The sequence below is a fragment of the Micromys minutus genome (genome assembly GCF_963924665.1).
Source record: "Micromys minutus genome assembly, chromosome: 1".
Lineage (NCBI taxonomy): Eukaryota > Metazoa > Chordata > Mammalia > Rodentia > Muridae > Micromys > Micromys minutus.
This window is the reverse complement of record NC_137969.1, coordinates 124446959-124468818: the sequence shown is the minus strand read 5'-3', so window position 1 is coordinate 124468818 and position 21860 is coordinate 124446959.

Sequence of the window (21860 nt, the reverse complement as noted above, 5' to 3'; positions counted from 1 at the left end):
TGAGTATTTAGCCATATATGTACATACATACATATATGTAAATATATAGGCACCATTCCTGGGCAAACAATTTGGGGTGATGTTAGACGGGTAGCTTGAGAAAGTCCTGATAGGAGAATGGGATACCTCAACAATCTGTCTCAGTTCTCACTTCCAGGTTTCTGCCCTGATTTCCCTTAATGATGAACTATCAACTGTAATAATAAACCCTTTCCCCTCCAAGCTGCTTTTTGTAAAGATATTTAGCATAGCACCAGAAAGAAAAATAAGACAATGTGTATAGTTATTTTGGTAAACAAAACCTGGAATTAGCCTAAATGCCTCTCACTCTTGGCAAAGTAAAGCCAAGAATGGCTTTACTTTCTTGGCTCTCTCCTTGCATATGTCAAGTATCTAGAATTATAGGTTTGAGACAACAGATTTTTGGAGTGCAGGACATAAAATTCAAAGCCCAAAACAAACACTACACTATCTGACATGAATTTCCACTACCAACTGTCAATTTTTCAGAAATGACGAAATGCTATAGAACAGTCTATCTGTTAATCTATTGGAAACATGGACATTCTATAGACAATTAGATAGAAGATCAGAAAATATTATGTAAATTGGTAGCCTAACAACAAAACACCTTAATATAGTATTTTATTAGCCAACGGAATCACAAAGTATGTTTATGCATTGATATAAGTAAAATTACTTGAATTGTATACAGGATATTTTAAAGTAGTTAAACTTATTTGTCTAACATTTCTTAAACTAAAATTGACAGGATAAAATTTTTGCTCTCTGTGGAATAGATGTACAATTTGAATTTTTGTATAGATGTATACAAAAATTATTTGAGTCAGTTCATGTTGCTGCTTTCTATATCGGGAATGTGAATATTTCATTGAAGTTATTAAAAAAAACTCAGTTCACTTGTCATATCTGATATATGTAACCCTTTCATTGTTGTGGATTAAAGGGTTACAGAACTTTAAAGTGTCTGTGTAAAAAGACTTAAGAGTGGGTGATCAGTTTGGAATCGAAGGAGTGTTGCAGAAGAGGACACAGAACTACAGCACCTGAACATTTGTAGAAATGCACAGCTCTTAGCCAGAGGTACTAAACCCAAAGGCTAGTTGACTGCTAGAGGTAGCCCACACACACTGCATTCCAGTGGACCCATCAAAAGACTATGATTCTTATTTTCATTCATATCATATGCTGAAGAGGAGGCTGGGAAGATAGGAGCAGAAAAGTCCAATAGAAACAAGAAGCTAGAGCCTTTGATTCATTTCAATATTCACCTCTCAAAAGTTCATCACTCCTACCCTTTCTATTCTGGGAAATAAACTCAGAGCCAGTAAGAACTCATAGGATCACAAATTTCCAAAGTGTTTATAACCTGGCTTATACACAGCGAGAAAGAAAACAGCCCAATGTGCTTTCTGACACTTATATTGGAAGTGGCTGGTAAGAAATATTCTATACATGGAGTGGGTTGTTTCTATAAATATTGATTTATACACATGCAAGGTAAAGGTCACAGGAAAAGGCAGAGTGAAATGAAATATTGTCAGAGTAAAATCTAAGTACCACTGGACTATGAAATGGAAAAGGAGAAATGCACATAGCGAAAATGTGACATTCTGGATTCAATCCAAGTCTGCAACACATGGAAGTAAAACAAAAACCAAAAACATTTCAGTAACATAATTGGCACTGTCACACCATTCATTTTTATCACTTAATTTATGCACTGCTAAGTTAATAAAGTATGAATAAATATATCCAATCAATAATAATATGTAAATATTATTGCCCATCAATGTATGCACTCAGCTGAATTTTCAGAATAAATACATATCTCTTTTAAGGATGATAAATTCCATATCCTGCAACAAAATAGATTACATATCCTGAAAACCCTTCTCAACAAAGCAAATTGAAAGTCTGCAGAGAATCTGGTATATATACTTTTGAAATCAATGCTGTATAAGCAAAACTATAAAGGTCTTCAGGTGAAAAGCTAAAAAAACCAACGGAATAAATCCACAGGAGTTGACATGAATATCTCGTCCATGAGGAGCGAGCTGTTGGTCTCAGTAACTCAGAGTGTAGAGTTTTGATGCGTGTAGAAAGATTGGTGGTACAGGATGCAGAGTGAAAGTTTGAAGGTGCTATGTCTATACAAACTTATGACACCCAAGGGGCTCTGTGTTTAGCAAAAAGAGTCAAACTTAAGTTTTATGTGCCCAGATAAGAAGGATATTCAGAAGTGAAACAGGGAAAAGAAAGGGATTCATAGAGTAAAGCAGGGGAGGATGGGCATGAGACCCTGAGTTCAGGTTGCCAGTGCCCTTGCACAGCAGGGGCCGTAGCATTTTTTCATAACCATTATGTTTCTATGTCAGGATGGCAGCTGAAAACAGGAGAAACAACCACAAGCTTCCAGATTAGCATGGCTGGTAGTAGATACAATGGCAAAAACCCAAAGAGGCCCTATCTCCAACAAGATGGACAATGAGAATCTGCCCCTAAGCTTATCTTTTGACTACCATATATAAAGCATTGCACATCCACATATACATGCACATTTGTGTAGACATTTGCACACAATATCTTGCAAATACATACACACACACACATACAAATAAAATAAATTACAGGAATATTTTGAAAAAAATAATGCTTTAATATTTAAGTGGACTGATGATATACAGTAAGAGTAGTAATATCTAATAAGATATGTAAGCACAAGATAAAGCTGTTACTAAGAAATCATAGCAGAGAAGATGGGAGGCAGCAATCCTTACTAAGCAAATCAAGGTCCTTCTGTTGTTCTAAACAGTAAAGACATCAACCAAGGAAACATTATGCCCCCAAAGTCATTTTAAAATGCAAGGTAAATTAGTCAAACCAAAGGGGGATGTTTATCAACCAAGTCAGGAGAAAGTACTCATGAGACTAAAATCACACAAATATCCAAGAATTAGGGAAAGGAAAATATAAAAACAAAAGAAGAAAATGTAGAACACCATAATTTAATGGAGAAATAATCCTTATACTTTAGGCACTTAAAGTTTCTCTTACAGATTAGTTTATATCTCTTAATGTTGTAAAAATGCAATGACTTTAATAACCTGAATGCTACAGAACACTTATTATTTTATTTTGAGATTAGAATTACATCATTTTTCCTTTTATTTCCTCCTTCTAAGCCTCCCCATGTCCTCTTTTTCTTTAATTGTCATTACATATTAATATATATACATATATAAGCACAAATATGGGTGTGTGTTGCATTCCCACAAATATATATATATATTGTATATATATATATATATTTATATATATATATCCAAATACACACACACACACACACACACATACACACACACACACAAACAAAGACACACTTGAACACACACACACCACCTGTTCAGTCTATATAATTTCACATGAATGTATATAACATACAAAGGAACAGTTTTCTGGCAGATTGTGTCCTCTAGTAATGTCCAAAGCTATATTTATGAAGTCTTATAAACATGGTTTAACATGAGCTTAACAAAGATAACATAAATAAACATGCAATTTTGGGTAGAGGAAAGCTCACAGGCTCTGTAAAATTTTAAGAAATAAGAATTGCTAATCTGGTTTTTCAACCTTGGATGAGTTTAAGTAATAATTAAGAGTCCACTGAAACCTCCTAGCCACAGGAGGACAACTCACTCCAGTTTAAAACTTAAATTGCAATTTTTTATATCTGGTAAACTGAGAGGTAGCAAAAGAAATTATGCACAATAAAACTGGAAGAGAGGAAAACAAGCATCCCAAGCTTCTCAGAGATCTGTTTATTTCACTTGACTCAAAACCAATAAAAAATATGCATGAATAGTCGTTGACATGCTCCAAGAAGAATTAGACTAGATTGCCACAGTAGGGGCAAATGCTTCAATGCTTGTTTTGCAAGTCTGTACAAAACAGTTTATTCCACTTCAGTGTATCACTAAGAAATTTTAAGCTTCATTACCTGTTGTGCTGTGAGAAACACACCTGTGGCAGCAGCCCCCACTCCATTTTGCCACTGACCTTGACAACAGCAGTGTACTTCATGGAAGTTGCTTTGTCAGTTCACACTTTCTAAATTATCTTATATCTCCAGCATGGTTTTGTTCTTTTCATGAAACTAACCAAAACCTACCCAAATTAGGAGACAAAGCACTTTTCTTCTATAGATTTTATTACTTAAAATAATTTATAAGTTTAAATATATTTGACCATATTTTCCTTCCCCCAAGTCCTTGCACCCTCTCCCCATCCCCTCACCCACCCAACTTTAAGTTATTACTCAAGAAAAAAATTAAAATGTAATACAACAGCAGAACAGAGCCCGGACCATCTGCCGCATAGACCGCCAGCTCCTAGGGCTGAAAAGCTGGGACCAGGAACAGAACTTTGGAAATTCTGTTTCCACCCAACAGCGACTTCAGGGGGCAGAAAACAGCCCGGCCTATCTGCCACGAGGACCGCCAGCCCCTAAGGTGGAAAAACTGGTGAGTGGGGATCGGGGCAGCTAGGGAGCAGAGAGATCTCTGCAGAGTGCTCACACAGGGCACACCCTCTGACCTGCCTGATCCGGGGACCAGGAACAGAACTTTGCTACCTCTGTTCCCACCCAGAAACTCTGAGGCATAGAAAAGGGCTGGGCCCATCTGCCACCTGGACCAGTGGAGATCCAGGGACACAGACCAGATACAAGGGAAAGGTGAGAACATATCACTGAAAATAAAATGGCAAGAGGAAAGAGAAAGAGTATATCCCAAGGAAACCAAGACAACCTGGAAACACCAGAACCCAGCTCTCCCATAACAAAAACATCGGAATGCCAAACATTCCAGAAAAAGAAGACACAGACCTGAAATCATACCTCAAGATGCTGATAGAGATACTTAAATAAGAACGGGAGGAAAAGCAAAAAGATTCAGAAGCTTTTAAAGAGGAAACAAGAAAAACACTCAAAGAACTCAAAGAAATACAGGGAAAACAGAACCAAAGAAATAAAGGAATGGAAGAGGGAAATTAAAACAGAAATTGACACAATAAAAAAAAACACTAAAAGAGATAACACTAGAGGCAGAAAAACAAAAAAAGAAATCAGGAGTCACAGAAGCAAGCATTTCCAATAGATTACAAGAGATCGAAGAGAGAATCTCAGGGGCAGAACACAACATTGTAAACATAGACAAAACACCCAGAGAAGATGCAAAAAACAAAAAGCTCCTAACCAAAAATGCCCAGGAAATCCAGGACACAATGAGAAGACTGAACCTAAGAATAATAGGAATAGAAGAGGGAGAAGAGTGTCAAGTAAGGGGCACAGTAAATATCTTCAACAAAATCCTAGAAGAAAACTTCCCTACCCTCAAGAATGAGATGACCACAAGCATAAAAGAAGCCTTCAGAACTCCAAATAGGTTGGACCAGAAAAGAAATACCTCCCGACACATAATAGTCAAAACACCAAGTGCCCATAGCAAAGAAAGAATACTAAAAGCAGTAAGAGAAAAAGGTCAGGTAACAAATAAAGGCAGGCCAATCAGAATCACACCCGATTTCTCAACAGAGACTATGAAAGCTAGAAGAGCCTGGACAGACATCATGCACAAACTAAGAGAGCACAAGGGCCAGCCCAAGCTGCTATACCCAGCAAAACTATCAATCACCATAGATGGAGAGATGAAGATATTTCAAGACAAATCAAAATTCACACAATATCTGACCACAAACCCAGCACTACAACGAATTATAAGTGGAAAACCCAATAAAATGAGGAAAAATACAGCCTAGTACAAAAAAGAAAACTCCTAAACAAGAAAACTAAAAAAAGAAAAAGACACAGACACAACTCAACCCACAAAAGCAATAATGGCAAGAAACAGAAACAACTATTCCTTGATATCTATTAACATAAATGGACTCAACTCCCCAATAAAGAGACATAGGCGATCAGACTGGATACATAAACAAAATCCAGCCTTTTGCTACATACAGGAAATTCATCTCAGAGACAAAGACAGACACTATCTAAGAGTTAAAGGGTGGGAAAAAAACCTCCAAGCAAACAGCTCCATAAAGCAAGCTGGAGTGGCTATTCTAATATCGAATAAAGTAAATTTCCAACCAAAAGTTATCAAAAAAGATAAGGAAAAACACTTTTTACACATTACTGGGGAAATCTGTTAGGAGGAACTCTCAATTCTTAACATATATGCTCCAAATAAAAAAGCTCCCACATTCATAAAATAAAATCTACTAAAGCTCAAAAAATACATTTCACCCCACACAATAATAGTGGGGACTTTAATACCCCACTCTCACCAATGGACAGATCAAGGAAACACAAACTGAACGAGGACACTGCAAAACTAGCAGAGACTTTGAACCAACTAAAATTAATAGATATATACAGAACATATCATCCTAAAGTAAAAGAATACACCTTCTTCTCAGCACCCCATGGCACCTTCTCGAAAATTGACCACATAATTGGACACAGAACAAGCCTCAATCGATATAAGAAGATTGAAATACGCAAATGCATCCTTTCAGATCACCATGGTCTATGGCTGGTCTTTAGCAACAACAAAGACAACAAAATCCTACGTACACATAGAAACTAAACAATGCTCTGTTAAACGATAGCAGGGTCAAAGAAGAAATAAAGAAAGAAATTAAGGACTTTCTAGAATTCAATGAAAACGAAAACACAACATACCCAAACCTATGGGATGCAATAAAAGCAGTACTGAGAGGAAAACTTATAGCCCTAAGTGCTTCCAAAAAGAAACTGGAGAGAGCTTACATAAGCAACCTGACAGCACAGCTAAAAGCCCTAGAACAAAAGGAAGCAGATATACCCAAGAAGATTAGACAGCAAGAAATAATCAAAATTAGGGCAGAAATACACCAAATAGAAACAAAAAGAACCATTGAAAAAATCAACAAAACCAAGAGTTGGTTCTTTGAGAAACTCAACAAGATTGATAAACCCCTAGCCAGACTAACTAGAGGGCAAAGAGAGAGTATACAAATTAACAAAAATCAGAAAGGAACGTAGGGACATAACAACTGAAACTGAGGAAATTCAAGAAATCATCAGATCCTACTACAAAAAATTATACTCCACAAAATTGGAAAATCTGGAGGAAATGGACGAATTCCTAGACAGATACAAGATCCCAAAGTTAAACCAAGACCAAGTAAATGATCTAAATAACCCTATAACACCTAAAGAAATAGAAGAAGTCATCAAAAGCCTCCCAACCAAAAAAAGCCCAGGTCCAGACGGGTTCAGTGCAGAATTTTATCACACATTTATTGCAGATATAACACCAATACTAGACAAACTATTCCAAAAGATAGAATCAGATGGAATGCTACCCAACTCATTTTTTGAGGCTACAATAACCCTCATACCTAAACTACACAGAGACCCTACAAAAAAAGAGAACTTCAGACCGATCTCACTTATGAACATTGACACAAAAATACTCAACAAAATCCTTGCAAACCGAATCCAGGAACATATCAAAACGATCATTCATCATGACCAAGTAGGCTTCACCCCTGGGATGCAGGGATGGTTTAATATGAGAAAATCCATGAACGTAATCCACCATATAAACAAACTCAAAGAACAAAATCACATGGTCATCTCACTAGATGCTGAGAAAGCATTTGACAAAATTCAACACCACTTCATGTTAAAAGTCCTGGAAAGAACAGGAATCCAAGGTCCATACTTAAACATAATAAAAGCAATATACAGCAAACCAAAAGCTAACATCAAACTTAATGGCGAGAAACTTGAAGCAATCTCACTAAAATCGGGGACTCGAAAATGCAGCCCACTCTTTCCCTACCTGTTCAACATAGTACTGGAAGTCCTGGCTGGAGCAATTAGACAGCAAAAGGAGATCACGGGGATACAAATCAGAAAGGAAGAGATAAAAACATCACTCTTTGCTGATGACATGATAGTGTACTTGAGTGACCCCAAAAATTCCACCAGAGAACTCCTACAGCTGATAAACATGTTCAGCAAATGAGATTGCAAAGTTTCTGTAAGGCTAAGGACATCGTCAAGAAAACAAAACGGCAACCAACAGAATGGGAAAAGATCTTTACCAACACCACATCAGATAGAAGCCTATTATCCAAGGTGTACAAGGAACTCAAAAAGCTAGACACCAGAGAATCAAATAACCCTATTAAAAAATGGGGTACAGAGCTAAACAAAACGTTCTCAGTTGAGGAATATCGAATGGCTTAGAAATATCTGAGGAAGTGCTCGACATCCTTAGCCATCAGGGAAATGCAAATCAAAACAAGAGATTCCACCTCACACCAGTCAGATTGGCCAAGATCCAAAACTCAGGGGACAACAGATGCTGGCAAGGTTGCGGAGAAAGAGGAACCCTTCTCCACTGTTGGTGGGGTTGCAAACTAACACAACCACTTTGGAAATCTGTCTGGCAATACCTCAGAAAATTGGACATAATTCTACCTGAAGACCCAGCTATTGCACTTCTGGGCACATACCCCAGAAGCACCTTAGTATACAACAAAGATATATGCACCACAGTGTTCATAGCAGCTCTATTTATAATAGCCAGAAGCTGGAAGGAACCCAGATGTCCTTCAGAAGATGAATGGATACAAAAATTGTGGTACATTTACACAATGGAATACTACTCAGCCACCAGAAACAATGACTTGACCAAATTCTTAAGAAAATGGCTGCATCTAGAGAATATCATTCTGAGTGAGATAACCCAGTCACAAAAGAACAGACATAATATGCTGTCACTGATAATGGGATGCTAACCCCAGAGGCTTGCACTCCCCCAGAAACAACTCACAGTCTGTATGAAGTCCAAGAAATAAAGAAAACAAAACAAAACAAAACAAAAAAATCTCTATACAACAAGAAAACTTTGACTATTTCCTTGTTACATTTTTTTACATGTAGTTTATGCTCATTGTAACTATTAAGTTTTCAATGCATACCATCAAACCTTTAAAAAAATCAAGTACTGACTAAAAATATATTCATACAGTTTTATGTAAAAATTATTTTAAAATCTGAAAAAAAGTACTGACTAATATGTATTGTATAATTTTTTGCAAACAATGCTTAAAATCTGTTCATTTATCTTTGTTTTGTAAAATAAAGTTGTTAAAAAAATAAAATAAAATGTTATACAACAACAAAACCCAGAAAACAAAATGAACCACCACTAACAAAATCCTCCCAAACACAACAAACTGTAACCAAATTACAACACATTGAAAAAAAATTGATTTCCATCACGTGTTTCTCAGATTCTTCTGAACATAGCCCTGGAGTGGTTGGTATACCCAGTGCCATGTCCCTGGACAAAGCCAATGTTCCTTCCCTCCTTTACTCCTCCAACTTTTTTTTTTTTTAAGACAGGGAGTAGTCTCGGGCTAGAGCTAACTATCTGGATAAGTATAAATTTTATTATTAACATGATATAACCTGATTGAACTTCCCAAGGAAAGAAAGAAAACTCAGCAGAGAACAAAAATTCTTTCTTTTGATAAAAGTGACAAAGAGTGGTGGTTTTAAGTCAGCGGAAGCAGGCTTTGAGAAAGAAACCAAAGAGACTCCTTCAAAGGTCTTTGTTGACAAAGAAGTCTTTGGTGTAGTATACACAAATAAAATCAAGAATCAGGATGGTGTCACTCAATGCATGCTCATATACCAACTCCAAATAAATTATCTACTTTCTGGTGATTTGTAAATATCTTAAAGATAAATGTTGAGGGCATAATAAAATAAATGCAAAAATACATATATAATGACTATAGATTTATTCAAAATTTTTAGTAAACAGGCAGAAATTATTATATTTTAAGGATTACAAAAACACAAATGAAGAAGAAAACATGATAACAAATCCAAGTTTCTACCACTCTTTAATACTTGTGTCTTTATTTTTAAAATTTCTTTCTTTAGACTGACCTTGTTGAGACTTGTTGAGGAATGTCACAGCTTTGTTTTAAAAAGTTGCAGTGTGTTGCTTGAACTTTAAGGGACAAACAAAATCTCAGGAGGTAGAAAATAATTTTAACTCAATGTGTTTGCCTTCAACACAAATGAAAATGAAATTGCACTTGAAATAGCGAGAACTGTAACATTTACACACAGAAATAGAAACGCATCCTAGGTCTGCAGCAGAGGAGAAATAACTAAAATGAGAAACAAGTCAGTTGCATACCATGAAATTTAAATGTGCTGTAAGTAATTAAAATTAATAGAATAGAAACTACCTTGTGTCATCCATGGTTCACATAAGTCATTTCAATGTTGCACTAGAAAACTATCAATTACTTTGGGCAACACAGAAGATACAAGTAATACTTGTCAACAATTTTAGATCACATACCATAGACACCTAATCTTACAAAGGCAGATCCTAGGAGAAGTGTATGTGATCCACAGTTCCCTACCACTCAGACAGAGAAAGTGTCTTGGTTAGGGTTTTACTTTTGAGAACAAACACCATGACCAAAACTCTTACAAAGAGCAAAATTTAATTGGGGCTGGCTTACAGATTCAGAGTAAGTCTATGGTCAAGGCAGGAAGAATGGCCAGATCCAAGTAATTAGAGAACTGAAGGAGCTTAGAGTTCTATATCTTCATCCAAGGAACTTCAGGAACAGATTGTCTTCCGTGTGGTTAGTAGAAGAGTTCTGAAGCCCACCCTACAATGACACACTTCTTCCAACAAGATCAAACATTCTAATAGAGCTAATCCCTGGGTCAGCATACTTAAACCACCACAGAAATTCACTAAAGTAATAAATCATTGGGAAAGTTTCTAAATAACCACATATCAATTATCTCCTTCCATTCAAGACATATTAAGATCCCTTGGAATTTATAGTTTCAATTAGATTAGAGAGTGGGAGATACATGAATAGAAATAAAATAATAATAATAATAATAATAATAATAACAATAATAATAATAAAGTCAGAGATCTTACACAAATATAAAATTATTAAAATGTTAGAATTGCCATTTATCTTGTGAAATGTTTTAGTTATTTATCATGAATTTAAAGAATGTGAAGTTAGGTAGACAGCAGGATAAGATAAAAATAATTTACATTAATTCATTATACCATCCTGTTGATTTAGCTCTGATTGCCATAACCCACAGTTCTCAGTTGTCTGAAATCATAAAGATTGGGAGAGAGCATGTGTTAGTTATGAGGCTTTTGGAATGCTCTTTAGTCAAGAGTGTAGACATTTGTAGACTGAAAGGAAATGTGCATAAAGAAGTTATACAAGTGAGTAAAGAGGAAAGACCATAACCTTCTCCCGAATGAGTGGCTGAACTTCTGTAAAAATATCCTCAATGTCAATGGAACACTGCAGCCAGGTGAAATAAGGCTGAGATGATCCCACAACAGGTATGGAAACCATGACACTCACTACTCCTTCAAATCTTTTTTCACTGCTTGAAGTTCAATAGTTAACTGTACTTGCCAGTTTAACTAGCTATGTAGGATTCTCCAGAGTATCTGTAATGGGTTACTTCAGGGTGTTTCTGAAAGAATCTGGCATTCAGGTGATGAAGGTAGTGGGGGGAATTTTTGCCCTCACTGACAGCATGCACTGTTCAATCAGCTGGAGAGCTATAAAGAAGATAAAACAGATGAAAGAAGAAATTGAGTTGTTTCTCCTGGAGTTGGGTCACCCTTCTCTCTACATTAGACATCAGAATTCCAGAATCTCAAACTTGTGCAAGACTTAAGATAGTGACACTTCTTGTGGTGCTCAGACCTTTGGTCTTGGAATGAATTTCCACATTTTGTTGAGTGAATTATAAGGTTTCAGTTCCTAACTTTCACACGGTCTTTTCCGGGACTTCTCGGCTTCAAGAATCACCAGTCAAGGACCCTAAACCATATGGTAGATATAATTTCTGGCAAACACTAGTAAGGAGAGGTGGTAAGGCTCAGCCTATACCCCACACAGTATGTTTCTAATAGTTACCCTGGAGCATGTATCCAAAAGAAGAAATGAATTTATATTTTCTGGGGAAACTACACTGTATCGGGAAAAAAAAGGAGGTAATACAACCAATTTCTGTATTTGTAGACAAAATGACACAAGCTGCTAGTTCCCATAAAAGCAGTGAAATAAATAGCTGAATAGCCAAGCTTGACTTTAGGGGCCCTTTTTAGTGGTAAGAGTTTTAGGCAGCATCTTGCCAGAAGACATCACTATTGGTATTAAAATGCTGTATACTCAAGGATATTTTGTGACTGGAGTAGCTGTTTGCAAAGGATAATAGTGTTATGACTATACGGAACAATGAAACAGAAATATCTACCTTAGGATGAAAGTTAGATAAGATTGAGAGATATTTAATAAAGTATGTGACAGAGCAACTTGATCACTTAGGGGCCTATGAGGAGCTCACTATGCCTCTGCACTAAAAGAACACACAGAAGAGTCTGAATATAGACAAGTTCTCTCCTTCTTGCAGTGAAATATCTAGCAATCAGATATTCTGATAGCCTTGCTAGTTTGGAAATTATGCAAAAAGGGGCCTAGTTTTGTACCATTCATTCCTCATAGATAAGACAAGGGATATTTTATCACAGCAGGTATTGGCATGTATAAATGACCCTCATGGCTGGATTGCCACACACAAGCTAGAACCTTTTCCCTGAAGATATCAGAAAAATGAGACATCTCCCACACAGAAAAAAATAGATTTGGAAATGAGAAAGGTAGATGGGGAAAATGGCTAACCAATATCAGGTAGGAGGGGCATCTTCCATTTTATAATAAACCATGAAATTTGGTATTACTAAACAAATCAAGAATGTGTTTGTGAAGGAGAGACCATACTTCATGACACCTGTAGAGAGGAGACAGAGAACTTTGACACTTAGTATGAAAAAAAATTTAACTTATGTTGATAATCCTATCATAGTCCTGTGAAGTTTGAAGGCTGTCATCTTTTAATGTGCTTCTGTATAAATTAATTAACTCATTCACTTTTTTATTTGTGGGAATAACAGCATCTAGTTGCAAGTCAAAACAATTTGCAGAACTTAGGTTCTTCTTCTACTACATGGGACCCAAAGGTAGAACCCAGCTTGCCAGGCTTGATGGCAAGTACCTTTACCCATTGAGCCCTCTCATATGCCCAGTGTTTGTAATGTGTAAAGCTACTGAGATGTTAAGACCAAGGTCATTATCATGGCAAATTTTCAATTAAACTTTTTCTCTTTTATATTAATTTTTTTATAATTTCATACAAGGTATTTTGATCATATTTACCCCTCCCCCAACTTTTCCGAGATCCATCACAGCTTCCTCACCATTAAACTTCATGTCCCACCCTCCAGAAATATAAACAATAACATTTTGTGCCATTCATATATGCTGTAGTATATATGTTCTTCACTGGGAATGGCTTAATCCAAAATGGATGAGGTCCTTAAAGAACACCACTTCCCCTTCTCCCAGCAGCCATCACCTGATCATTTATGGATGAGAATCACTGTCCACTTCCGCTCTCTGTGCTTTTAGTCTGGCCTGAGACTGCACAGGCCTTAGGCATGATTTCCTAACTCCTGTGAATTTTTCCATGCCACTACCCTGACATGTCTAGGAGAAATTATTGCCCTTTAGTCATGCTCTGCTTGACTAAGAGCTTTCTAATCTCTCCTCTTTGCACTGATGTGGATAGATCCAGCTGCCAACTAAACCCATGGTGATATAATCTGGACTGTGCTTTCTAAGTTGGCGGTCTTATTGCAATGAATGTTTGTGGCCTCTGTTGCCACTGAAGGCCACGTAGATGTCCGTGGTATATCATGCAGCTTGAAGCCATGTTAATATCTGTGATCTCAGCTGCATTGGAGAGCCATACTTGGGTCCATGGCCCTTTTGCAAATGAAAGAAAGTCCTGTACGTGGTATGTGATTGCAAGAAACAAAGTGGAAACCCATGCTCCCGTTGACCGCAAAGAGCAAATAAGCAACTTTGACGGTGATATCTATGACTGCAGATGCACAGTTAAGTAAGAGGGACATGGAAGACACCTATGACAACCCTTCCCCCACCCCAACGCTCCACCTTCAAAATAGTAGCACCCTAAACAGGAAGCCATCAAAGAGAACTCATAAAATCTGCAATAGGATGCTGAAATGCCACTCTCCACAGTAAATGTCTTCAAGCAGGCATGTGGAAGGGGAATGACTCGGCTCCATTTAAGGGGCAGGCCAAGAGGGTTTGACCATCCTCCACTGAGTTTATAGATAAAACAAATTGGACCCTCTGTGCAAGGAGTTTGGTAGCTCAGAAGGGAAAGAGATGGACAGGAGATAACTGCGAAGTCAATGTGATAGAAGTATATGATGTAAAATAATTTTAAAAAATCAATAAAAATAGTATGTTGAGAAAAATGTGCTAGAAAAATATTTGATTTGTCTTGGATATGTGACGTGTGTTGATTTACAATACTTTTTTTACTGTGCCTTTTAGTAATTTTGTATCATTTTTATTACAAAATATAGAAACAGAAGGACATTTAGACAAAGTCTATAATTAGAACATGATTCTAACAAAATTCTATTTTGAGTAATCAGGGTATTATAATATTGTCCCTAGTAAAGCAGGCTTCTTTGTTTATATATTGTGTCTACAACAACAACAATAAAAATGTGTGTTGTCTCATGTGGTAAGCCTTACTTGATATATAAAATGCTGTGCATTTGGTAGGGAATTTATCAATGACACTATTAACACCTTGAAATTGTACAGAAGAACAAAAAAAAAATGAAGAAGAAATATAAATAACAGCCTTGTAAACTGGTTAAAAACAAGGGTTTAATTTTAGAAAAGTAACAATTATAGGAGAATTTTCTTAAAGAAAAAGTACTATCAGGATCAGAATTCTAATTAGTTGCTTTCATTTATATTTATGGTTAGATAAGTTGTGGAGAAGATGGGATTTCTGATAACATCTGGGGTCACCTGAAATGTATTGTGGATGGGCGTTATTGAATGCATGCTTTGCATAATTGATATATATATATATATGTAATAGTTTGTAAATTTTCATATTCTAAACCTGCCTAGAGATGTCTCGATATATGTATGCCTATCTTTAAATAAAGATAGCAAAAATAAACATTTCTACTTTGTTGCTCTTCTTTTTGAAGTAACAGTTTTACAACATACCTATTAACTGGTCCTTTTCCATATGTGTTTGTAACACTGAAATTAGCTTTTGCCTAATTTTCTCCATTCTGAGTAGAGAATGATTCATATAACAGTGTGTGGAAGATCTATAACATTGGTGATTTTGAAACATTTTTTGTAGCACACTTTTTTTTCTCATAATATTGTATGTGTTTTTCTGTACGGGGAAGGAGAATTTCCCTGGATAACATAGGAGAGGGGAGGGACAAAAACAAAGACTGGGACAAAAATCTCTTAATTCCTATCTGCCCTTAACACCTGCCCTCCCTAGAAAATCCCAGATGCCATGAGAAACCCCTATGGCTTTTTCAGTTTAGTTTAAAAATCGCTGACCTAAATAAATATGACATACTACACTCTTGTATTATTTTATGGCTCACAAAATGATTCAGTATATAGTCTGCCTCATTCTGCCTGCCTCAGCATTCAGGATTTGTTTTATGATGTTATTTAAAGGCACCTAGTAATGGCTTGTTAAGAGTCATCATACGCCTAACTGTATTTAGTCTAATAAAGAAAAAATTCCTTTAGAATAAAATGTATTAAGTATAAAAATATGAATACTCTTTCATCACTTTTAGAAAACATAAGTAATGAAAGTGTTTACAGTTAAACAATGAAAAATTCTGCTAGAATAGACTTTGACATTTGTCAGGGTTGACATGTCCATCAAACACAGGAGACACACTCTAGGATTTTGCATAAAATAATAATTTTAAATGAGATGGTTCAAAGAATCCTGTTGTCCAGGGAAATATTTCTGACTTAGGATGATTACTGTGGCCAAAGACCTAAGACTGAACACTGGATAAATATGACTTACAGAAGTTTAATAATTGCAAACACACTGCACCAGAAAGGTCCATGTGGAAATTCCATTAAAAAGAGAGTGAAATCTATAGTGTGAATATACCACAATTTCTGTATCCACTCTTCTGCTGAAAGATATTTGGGTTATTTGCAGCTTCTGACTATTATAAGTAAGGCTGCTATGAACATAGTGGGGCATCTGTCCTTGTTATATGTTGGAGCATGTTTTGGGTATATGCTGAGAAGTGATAGCGCAGGGTCTTAAGGTGCTCCTGCTGCAGTAAACATTAACTGGTGGTTCTGTTGTTATTGGCACTGTAGTTTCATGCCACGGAAGCTGTTCTAATGTGAAGTTGGGCACCTCGACGTTATCATAGGTTCCACAGGTCACTCTCTCCACCCAGTTCACTTCCCAGATGGTTGATTTTGCCCACCCATCTCAGTCATTGCTTACACACATTGTCCTCCACAGTCCAGTAAAAACATGACTCGCAATCATTAACTTATCAAACAGATGTATATATCAAATTCTCAATCCACAAACCCTCTACACAATAAGCTTACAACCAAAGACAAACATAAAATACAAATATAAATTGCCCATCTATATGACATAAATAGACCCATCGAAGCCCTTTGAAATATTCAGATCACCTTATATAAGAATAGATGTGCCAAAAGAAGCATTCACAACTGCTTCCATTTGTTTTCCTCCAGGAATCTTCACTTCCTCTCCCTTTCTTCCACCTCTCCAGACTTTTCCCTACCTACCTCTCCCCTGTCCAAACATGTATTGCTTTAATATTAACCTATATTAAGTTACAACTATTTCTAATTTTCAAAGGAACCTCCAGACTTATTTCCAAAATGGTTTTATCAGCTTGCAATCCCACCACCACTGGAGGAGTGTGCCTCTTTCTCCACATACTCACCAGCATTTGTTGTCACCTGAGTTTTGGTCTTAGCCATTCTGACTGGTAAGAGGTGGAATCTCAGGGTCATTTTGATTTGCATTTCCCTGATAACTAAGAATGTTGAACAGTTCTTTAAGGACTTGTGGACCATTTGATATTCCTCAGTTGAGAATTATCTGTTTAGCTCTGTTCCCTATTTTTAATAGGATTATTTGGTTCTGAGGAGTCTAATTTCTTGAGTTCTTCATATATTTTAGATATTAATCCTCTGTCAGATGAAGGGTTTATAAAGATCTTTTCCCAATCTTTGGGTTGCTATGTTATCCTATTGACAATGTCCTTTGCTTTACAAAAGATTTTAAATATTATGAGGTCTCATTTGTCAATTGTTGATCTTAGAGCATGAGCCATTGGTGTTTTCTTAAGAAAAATTTCCCCTGTGCCCACATGTTCAAGGTCCTTTCTCACTTTCTTCTATTAGATTCATCATATATGGTTTTATGTGAAGGTCATTGAACCACTTGAACTTGAGCTTTGTACAAGTGGATAAGAATAGCTCCATTTGCTTGGAAAGTTTTTTCCCAACCTTTTACCCTGAGGTAGTGCCTGTCTTTGTTGGTAAGATAAGTTTCTTGTATGCAGCAAAATGTGGATCCTGTTTACTTACCCAGTATGATAGTCTATGTCTTTTTAATTGGAGAATTGAGTCCATTGATGTTAAGAGATATTAAGCTCAGAAAAAAGGAAGACAAGAATACAGATGCCTCAGTTCTTCTTAGAAGGGAGAACAAACCACTTCAAAGATTGAAGAAAAGACATACAGAGACTGGCTCACCTGGAGAACCACACAATATGCAGCCACCAAACCCAGGCACTATTGCTGATGCCAAGAAGTGTTTACTGGCCAGAACCAGATATGGATGTCTCCTCAGAGGCTCTTCCAGAGTCAAATAGATACAAATGAGGATGCTTGCAGCTAACCATCAGACTTAACACAGGGACCCCAATGAAAGAACTATAGAAAGGAATGAAGTAACTGAAAGGTTTGCAACCTCATAAAAAGAACAACATCATCAACCAGCTAAGGCACAAAGATAGAGAGCATGATTTGGGGAAGGAGGGAGAGGAGTGAGGGAGAAAGGGTATAACATTTGAAATATAAATACAGAGAATATGCAATAAAATTTAAAAAATAGGTCCATTTCAGAATGATATTTTCTTCAATCCCTGTTCCTCTATTTGTCCCTGTATTTCCTCCTGTGAGTGTGTTTTTCTCCCTTCTAAGAAGGACTGAGGTGTTCACATTCTGGCCTTCCTTCTGTTTGAGCTTCATAAGGTCTGTGAATTATTTCTTGATTATTCAGAGCATTTTGAGCTTGTATCTTCCTATCAATGAGTACATACCATGTGTGTTCTTCTGTGACAGTTTTACCTCACTCAGTATGATTGCTTCTAGTTCCATCCATTTGCCTAGGAACATAGTAAAGTCATTGTTTCTAATAGCTGAGTAGTACTCCATTGTGTAAATGTCTCATTGAGGAATCCACCCTATATGAAGCCACTAAACTCAAGCAATATTGCTGATGCCAAGAAGTGCTTATTTTCAGGAGACACATATGGATGTTTTCTCAGAGGCCTTGCCAGAGTCATACAGATACAGTTGAGGATGCTTGCAGCTAACCACTGAACTAAACACAATGTCCTTAGTGAAGGAGCTAGAGAAAGAACTGAAAAGCTGAAAGGGTTTGCAACCCCATGGAAGGAACAACATTATCAATCAAACAAACCCTCCAGAATTCCCAGGGACTAAAACACCAACCAATGCATGGATAGACCCATGGCTTAAGTTGTGTATGTAGCAGAGGATAGCATTGTCTGGCATCAATGGGAGAAGAAGCCTTTGGTCCAGTGAAGGTGCCTTTTCCCAGTGTAGAAGAATGACTAGTCACTGACTTAAGGAGAGTGGTTTGGAGTGGAAGCACCTTCATGAAAACAAGTAGAAGGGGAGGGAGATGGCAATGGGTTGAAAAGGGATACCATTTGAAATGTAAATACAGAAAATATCCAAAAAATTAAAAACTATAAGTCAATTTGTATTTTCTACTTGTTGACCGCCATTTGAACCAGCACATTTTTTTTTTTTTTTTTTTTTTTTTTTTTGAATATACTGCTTTTTTCCCATTGGATGGTTTTGGCTTCTTTGTCAAAGACCAGGTTACCATAGATGTATGGGTTCATTTCTGGGTCTTTAATTCTATTCTACTGATCAACCTGACTGTCTCTGTACCAATATCATTTGATTTTTATTACTATTACTCTGTAGTACAGCATGAAGTCAGGGAAATTCTTCCAGAAGTTCTCTTCTTGTTGTGAATAATTTTTTATAACCTGTTTTTTTTTTCTGTTATTCCAGATGCATTTGAGAATTGCTCTTTCTGTCTCTATGAAGAAATTGAGTTTGTAGTTTGATAGGGATTGCATTGAATGTGTAGATTGCTTTTGGTAAGATGGCCATTTTTACTATATTGATCCATCCGATCTTAAGTGACTATTGAGCCAAAAGGTCAGAATACCCAGGATATAAACCACAAACAGTAAACAGTATGGAGCTTAAGAAAAATGAATACCAAAGTGTGGATGCTTCAATTCTACATACAAAATAATCACAGGCGATAAAGTAAAAGGTGAGTGTAAATCATTATAGTAATGAAGTAATTTTTATTTAATTTTGTAAATTCTCTGCAGCTTTTGCCTACCATATAAGCATGCAATTTTAACTTCATTGAATAGATTGATTATCTAACAAACCAGCTAACACAGAGAACAGCTTCTTGGCTTTACTCATATTGCTTTCCATACATGTCCTTTCATTCATTCTTTTGTACTTAACAAGTCCTGCCCTTCTTGAGAAAACAAAACACCACTCAAGTTTGGTACCATTAAACAAACTTTTAAAATCTCAAATGTCATATATATATATATATATATATATATATATCTTCTCTGAACTTCTAGAGACTTTATTCTCCATAACGCCAAATGAGAATTAAGTGATACCTTCATTATAAGTCACTTAGACATGCACTTCCCTCTCTCTCTCCATTATGGACCTCTTAAACTACAGAATGCATGTTGTATCTTGTTGATCCCTTAGTTCTAATATAATTCTTTGCTTGCCATAGCAACTCAAAGTTTATTTCTTATAGTTCCGGTCAAGACACCAAAGGATTTTGATGTCTAGGGTGTGCTCACTGCTGTTTTAGATCTCTTCCTTTTTGCTATAATTGCACTGAGAAAGGAGTAGGCTATTTTCCCAGGGCCTTATATATGTGAATGATATGCATAATATCTATACCCCATGACCTAACACCTACCATCTTCTAATACATTAGTGATTTAAGTTTTATTGTTCATTTAGAGAAAATGACATTAATATTATAGAAAATACATATTATATTTCTTACACATTGAGTCAACTGGATTTCCAATTCTGAAAGACAGAAGCACATTTCTACTTTCAATCATATACAAACTTTTCTCTGCAAAATCTCCACCCATCACCAGCCTCTTAAGTTTTATTTTGTCGTTCTAGGTTCAGGTTACTCTTAAGCTTTGTTTTCTACCTATGCTTCCAAGTATTTAGCTCCTGCTCACTGTACTTTCTTTGTTGTAAGCACTTGACCCCACCTCTAGCATGTTTCACAATTTGTCTTGGAGGTCTGAATGTTAGTGATATTGTGTATGTTTGAAAGTGACCTGATAATGAAGGTGCACACATCAGTTCCTATGTGATTTTTCACAAAGGAAAGTCTGTTTGACAGAGATTCATGTGTAACTATATCTGTATCCTTCATAACACTTAGAAGTGGGCAATCAATAGCAGCTAGTGAACTGAGTTTTTTCCTAAACTGAAAAAGGAAAAATATCTAGAACTTTAATATCCGTAAAAAAAGGCATTCCAAATTAGATGTGTCTATATAAAATAAGGTTTAACATTAACAAATAATGTTCTGAACATCAACTCATTAATCTCCTTTATTTCTTCATTCATATCTGAGTGTGCATATTTTTCACTCTCATACAAAGAAGTATTGCTATTCTTGGCAAAATTGCCAAACAAAAGAATTGATTTTCCTTCTAATAATTTATTTTTTTAAGAGAAATACACTGGACTAAATAGTTTTGCAGCTATAGGAGCTTTTGAAATACCAAGTTAAACAATGTTGAACTAATTCATTTGCCACTGGATCTCAATACATTTTTAATGTACTGCAAATATGAAACAGAGAAATTGTTTAGAGAATTCCCTTAACATACTTTGCCCTTTTTGTTCCAGAATGTATTACATATTAATGGGATAATATTCAGAGAAGTGATTAGGGGGATGCTCTTCATGACTATTTATTGATTTTAACATGATTCTAAATCTGTCACAGAGACTACAGACTACATCATTTCTGCAAGAAATAAAATTTAATAACACATGAAAAAATTTGTATATTAAAAGACAGAGAAACAGAGAGACAGAGAGACACAAGAGAGGGAGAGAAAGAGAGAGACCAGAGATGAAAAAGAAAAGGAGAAAGAGAGATAGGGGACAGGGGTAGAGAAGGAGAGGGAAAGAGGGAGGGGGATAGGGATATGTTTTTAAACTACTGAAGACTTCAAAGTTCTCTTGGTCGTAAATTTTCAAGACCTTTTTGTCTTCCAGAATTTTAATTTAACCATGCTTTGTGCTACTTAAGTGTTCTATAATTTAGGACACATTGAAAACTCTATTGTGGGTTTAGCAGATTTTTTTCATTACCCTTAATCTAGTCTGTGTTG